Genomic DNA, 6,094 nt, shown 5'->3' with positions numbered 1-6,094 from the left:
TGACTGGATTGCCTCAATAGACCAGTCCTTTTTTCAGTGTGTAATCCATATGCTACCAGAAAGATGGGAGAAGGTTGTAGCTAGCGATGGACAGTACTGTGAATAATCTGTGGCTTTTCTTCTTTTTATAATAATACGTTGAACTTTTCAAAAAACGCTGGAAACTTATTTGTACACTCAATGTTTTGAATGCAAATGAATTTTGATGAGTTGTATACCAATCAAATTAGAAAATCCCTAAGATTTGTTTATAATGCTATACCTACATTACAGTTATCTAATCCGAATATGGTTAAAATTGACGAAAGCTGGAAGCGTTCCTATTTCCCCATACATTTGTTCTATCAATTTTTGTGCTCACCTATCCATGCCGTCAATAACGAGCAAGTAATGTAGCGATGACAATATGAATAACGAAAATATATAAATACAGCACTCCGCTACCGCAAATCGTTAGTCTCGTTCAACACTGTATGCAGCAAACATCGCTGCTTTTTTCGCGTTATCATACGCGCTTCGTTTCCTCTCGAGTTGTGGACGACAAAACTCTTTTTGTTCTGGCCTTGAAAATAACGCATCGAACTGACATTATGCTATACGGAAGCACAAGGAAGCAATGCAACTGCAACTGTAACTAATATATATATATATATATATATATATATATATATATATATATATATATATATATATATATATATATATATATATATATATATATATATATATATATATATATATATATATATATATATATATATATATATATATATATAAATATATATATATATATATATATATATATATATATATATATATATATATACATAAATATTTAAAAAAAATGATAACAAACGTAGCCATGGCCTGGACACTATTTACTAACTTTTTAACGAATCCGGGTAGGAAGCTGTAGCAAAGTGTAGCGCATTTCGAGCCGGCTCTGAAGAAGGTTTTTTCCACCGATGAGAGATGTGTTCTTCGGTGGCAAACCACCACATAAACGATTTGATTCGGATTTTTATAGCTGCTCTGCGAAAGCTGCTGCATAACACAATTTGTGGACTATTTTTTGAGGAATGGTGTTTATGGGATCGTTTGGGTTGTAATTTTACTATAAGTTACTGAAAAACGACATGAATATTCCATATGTTCAGTGTTTCAGTGTCTCTCTAGTCACCGAGCAATCAACAGTACATGTTATTGCTAATAGTTTATTTGACAATTTTCTCTAATTGGCTGTTATTGTTTTGCGGATCTTTTACGCCCCTCGCTGTAATCATTCATTAATCGGTCCTTGACAGTGCCATCAGATATTTCTACAAAAGATTCATTCTTAAAAGTCTATAATGTTTGTTCTCATCGACAATAATTTCACACCTCATTTCTATTTGTTTTTGTTAGCATTTTTGCCCGATGCCCGAATAAAACAAACAAACTTTCGAGTGGGCCTAAACTTCATGTATCGGCCATAAAATAGTACAAATAATTTGCAGTTATTTTTAAGCTTGATTTTCTCACTATCAGGCAAAAAACTGCATAGCAGAGCGTAGTTTCGATCTACGGACCTCTGGGTTATGGGCCCAGCACGCTTCCACTGCGCCACTCTGCTTGTAGGTATGGCTATTCATATCTTATTTTATAATTAACAGTAGTAAAATTATGATTCACATGACACATGATTCGCGTACTGACTACCAGCATTCGACTGGGAGCTTGGCATCTCCTGTAACGTGGCTACTCACGGGTCGGACTACGGATTGATTTGAGGTTGGGATCTACTGTGTGCCGGATGAGTCCATGTTGACGTGATGTCCACACTAAGCTACCCGTCAATATGGGTGCAATGGGGGAGCCCGATGCATTCAGGTTGGCTAAGGAGAGATGAACCGAGCGAGGGGTGAAAACCAGCAGCTAAGAGTCTCCGCGGTAAGCAGTAGTGGGATCACATCCCGGAGTGGACTCCCGGTGCCAGCCTGACCAACATAGTTATACTGTAATCTTTTTTTGATTTTATTTTATCCTGATAGTTCATTTATATATTTTATCTCGAAAATCTCTAAATTGAAGGATACTATTTTGGGAAAAAGTTAATTATCTATTATATTTTCCTACAGGATCATCTTAGTGAAATGATTGTTAGAGTCTGGCTTTTGAAAAATCACGTGCCCTGGCAACACAAGGAAAAGAATTATCACTTCGATCCATGTGGGGTCTATTTGTAACGAGAACCTCTAAAGATTCATACAAATTTTGAATTCTGATAATTTGTGGAAAACGAATCTTGTTTTCGGTTACCTTTTTCATTGGTGACGGTCCCCGAGAAGTATGTTGATAACACACAACACTTTATTTTATGTCCGGGATAAACAATGGTCATCCATCAATTTCATAGTTTTTGAGAAGCCATGCTTCTTTTCTGACGATCGCGAAATGATTGTGTCACATTTACCCGAAACCCACTCACCCGGAAGACAGATACCAGGAAGACATTCACCCGAATTCCACTTACTCTAATGCGACAGCTACCCGAATGTAACATCTACCCGAACTAACTGACACTTACCCGAATGCGACATATACCAGAATAAAATTTACCCGAATGCGACGGTTACCCGAAAGGAAGTATTTGTATATTTATTTCTGATCAGTGTTATATGAAGATCATATTTGTCTCGTACAATGTTGAATATATATATATATATATATATATATATATATATATATATATATATATATATATATATATATATATATATATATATATATAATTTACTGGTGTGTTTTCCTTGCACAAGACTACAACGTTATGTCAACTATTCTCTTGGATTAATCTTTGTCGATTTTGATTCGCCGTGTCTTCCAGGGATGCTAGGTAATTTTCTCGAATGTCTGCATGTCATTTAGTGTGCTGGAGAGTCAAATGCGCAAATAAAAAGCTGTTTTAAAAGCTTAAAAATGGTTTGTTTATATGCGTGCACACATCTCTTTCTGTTTTCTTTTGTCATTTCATTTGGGATTGTGCCAAAAAAAAAGTCCATACGACGTCAATGGGGATCGAACCAAGGCCGGCTGGAATGCAAAGCTATTTGACACGACGACGCTATCCACATGGCTAATGATGCTTCAGCAGTTGTTCAGCAAATACGTGATAATATTGCACCTGATTAGAAAATGAAGTTGGGAGTAAGAGTAATAAAAAGGAGCGCATGAAGGAGTTTGGTCTGGGCCGTATATGTGGCTAAGTATGCGGAAAGCTTATTTGTCTTTTTGTGATTAGATTTTGTGATAGAAGTAAGAACAAAATTGCACTACCGTGTGATTTTTTTCATTCACAGAGCTGTCTTTGTGCATATTTTGAGAATATATTCTTAAACATACAAATTTGCACGTCTGTGCAACACAGCAGCAACGCAGTATTTACTATGATGCTCCGTTTTCACTTTTTGAAATGGAATGATGTACCATGATTAGATACGATTATTACCGCAATGTATATTCAAATTGTGACTCACTGCTACGTTAGTTGCTGGCAAGGTCGCGATTTCCGAAAAATGGAAAAATATCAAGAAATTAGTTCAGCAGAATTTGGTAAACAGTATTCCAACACGAATTTTCAAGGTTTTTAGTCGAAATTGCAAGGTTTCCAATTATTGACATGTAAATCAGCCGATCGTTTTGAATTTTTCATTGAAGTGGTCTTATATAAACTGGACAGCTGAATTTATCATAATTAAGCACAATAAATAAACAAACAACTCTTTTGAACGAAATTGACGTTAAATATACTTTATTCTAAGCATTCAACAATGTATGAATGTATCTTGTTGAAGTTCTAACTGTTTGTGTTGCAACGAAATAGAATCAGGGTGGTCTTATAGAAGTTGGACAGAGTGTAACTTAAGTGTGATGTTTCATGACATTTCCTTTATTTGTTCACAAACTACAATTGTTCAAATGTCACTACCTGAGCATTCGTGAAGAAAATGTAAAAAGAGGAATATCGTATTTTGATCAGACATTTTTGATGGGAAAAACTCCTGAACAATCAATGCAGTGGTTGACGAAATATTATTCCACTTCTACTCTGAGGCCGTAGGTAACGGCGCGATGGGTGCCACGTTTGCGGACTATCGGCCGAAAACAGCTGCGCGTTGATGATCCAACAGACGGTTTGGCGTTGTTGAAGCGTAATTGAGTGAACTTCTTTCGACGTTTCGTGACAATGGATGAAACGTGGATCCATTACCACACTCCTAAGTTCAATAGGCAGTTTACAGTGGGCACTGAGGCATATTTCGAAGACTTAGACGTTTCTTACTACAGAAAGGGAATCCAAACGTTGGAAAATCACTATACCAAATGTATTGCCCTTCAAGGAAACTATGTTGTGGAATAAATACAGCTTTGCCCAAAAAACGATTGTTTTCATTAAAAATATCGGGACTTTTCTGAAAATCATTAAAATCCATTTACAGCCAAAATAGTTATTAAAGTTGAAATTAATTCATTTCGAAACCCTTATCGAAAGTCGTAGTTCTACGTCAATGATTGGATTCATTGAGGTGGAATATTTTGAAAATGAATCCATGTGGCTGTATTAACCAGAACTACAAATCCGAAAAATTTTAAAACCGCGCATAAACAAACAATGCATCAGTTTTGATTCACCATCGAGCCTATCTATCTTCAGGATTTTTTGGGGGAAAGGCTACCTTCGAGATTGACATGGCTGCCTAGAGATCCATTAGTTTTATTTGAAGTAGAAGGGCAAAATGACTTTGCATCACTAGACGATTTTTTAATGTTCAAGAACTGTCCATCCTGAAGGATTTAGCAATGGCTTGGTGATTACTCTAAAGTACAAAATAAATCTTCCGCATTTTTGCGAAAACTATCTAAGGACATCTGCGTAAGAATACCTGGAGCGTCCGCTTAATGTTCTCTTCCGAATTGCCTTAGCATCCTTCGAAAATTCAACTTCAACAAAATAACATTGAGCTGTATCATATACCCTTCCGGGGATACGTGATAACTCATGTGAATTTATTTCATGCTGCGTGTACAGTATATTTAATAACTCGCATTTCGCATTCGCTCATCAAGGGATAACTTGAGAGGCGCGAAAAAGGTTGTTTGCGTAGCAGTCACGAGCCGCAACGCGCGGCCGAATCCTTCATACTCTGGGAGCAGCTGCAACAGCTCGTCGTCACACGTCCCCGTCATTATATGAAAATTATCTTTTAATTAAATATTATCGCAAACCAATTTGCAGCAACAAAGTTGCTCCTACCGGCTTATTTGTCTCTGGGCGTAAGTACGAAATTTGCGTTAATGTAGTTCGCTTCGGTCTTTACTTTGGGGCGCTTTCGCCGCTGCATATAAATATTTCGTGTAATGGTACGAGAGCGTGGGTCCAATCTCATTAGGATCAATTTAAAAGTGATCAACAGTCACTTCGGGAATCGGATAGCACACAGCGCCGGGTCCTTTTTCCGCCTATCCGCCACTTATCTTCGTGAGTGCCTTCGGGGGGATCGTGAACGTAAACATTGTATGATTGGAATTTAACAACATTCCACTTTGTGTCATAAAAAGGTGTCGCATAACTTTGCACTATCTCTCGAATACCGAAATCATTATCATATGTATTGATATGGCAGATAAACACGTCACTGAGGTAGCCTAAATGGAACTGTTTCGAAAAAACGTTATCTGAAATTTATGAGACACGTTTTCGAACACAAATGTATTATGTATTCCTGATAACAAGCATTGCAGCTTTTAGTTCATTTTCCAACATCAAACAAAATATTTCCCATACCGGGAATCGAACCCGGGCCTTCTGGGTGAAAGCCAGATATCCTAGCCACTAGACCATATGGGATGACCAGACAAATTAGTCCAACATAACATAATGTTTCGAGTGGCAACGTAATTGAACATCTATTCCAGTGGGCAAAAAACTGCCGAAACCCCGGCTTCAGTTACGTAACACATTCTGTGCCGTAATTATCTAATCTTCTGCTGCCATCATTCGGTCCGGTCGTTACCAATTTCATTCATGAAACAAAAATATTCGTTCCTCGTTTCA

General features: G+C 37.1%; 2 non-coding genes across 2 annotated transcripts; both read right to left on the bottom strand.

Annotated features, from left to right (window-relative positions):
- Positions 1 to 1,540: 1,540 nt before the first annotated feature.
- On the bottom strand, positions 1,541 to 1,612 carry Trnam-cau (transfer RNA methionine (anticodon CAU)). The gene has a single exon. It is a non-coding gene; the product is annotated as a tRNA-Met (tRNA).
- Positions 1,613 to 5,815: 4,203 nt separating this feature from the next.
- Positions 5,816 to 5,887, bottom strand: Trnae-uuc (transfer RNA glutamic acid (anticodon UUC)). The gene has a single exon. It is a non-coding gene; the product is annotated as a tRNA-Glu (tRNA).
- Positions 5,888 to 6,094: the final 207 nt, after the last annotated feature.

The sequence above is a fragment of the Toxorhynchites rutilus genome, unplaced genomic scaffold, assembly GCF_029784135.1.
Source record: "Toxorhynchites rutilus septentrionalis strain SRP unplaced genomic scaffold, ASM2978413v1 HiC_scaffold_501, whole genome shotgun sequence".
NCBI lineage: Eukaryota > Metazoa > Arthropoda > Insecta > Diptera > Culicidae > Toxorhynchites > Toxorhynchites rutilus.
Note: the sequence above shows the minus strand (reverse complement) of the source record. Positions and strands in the feature narration are given on the sequence as shown.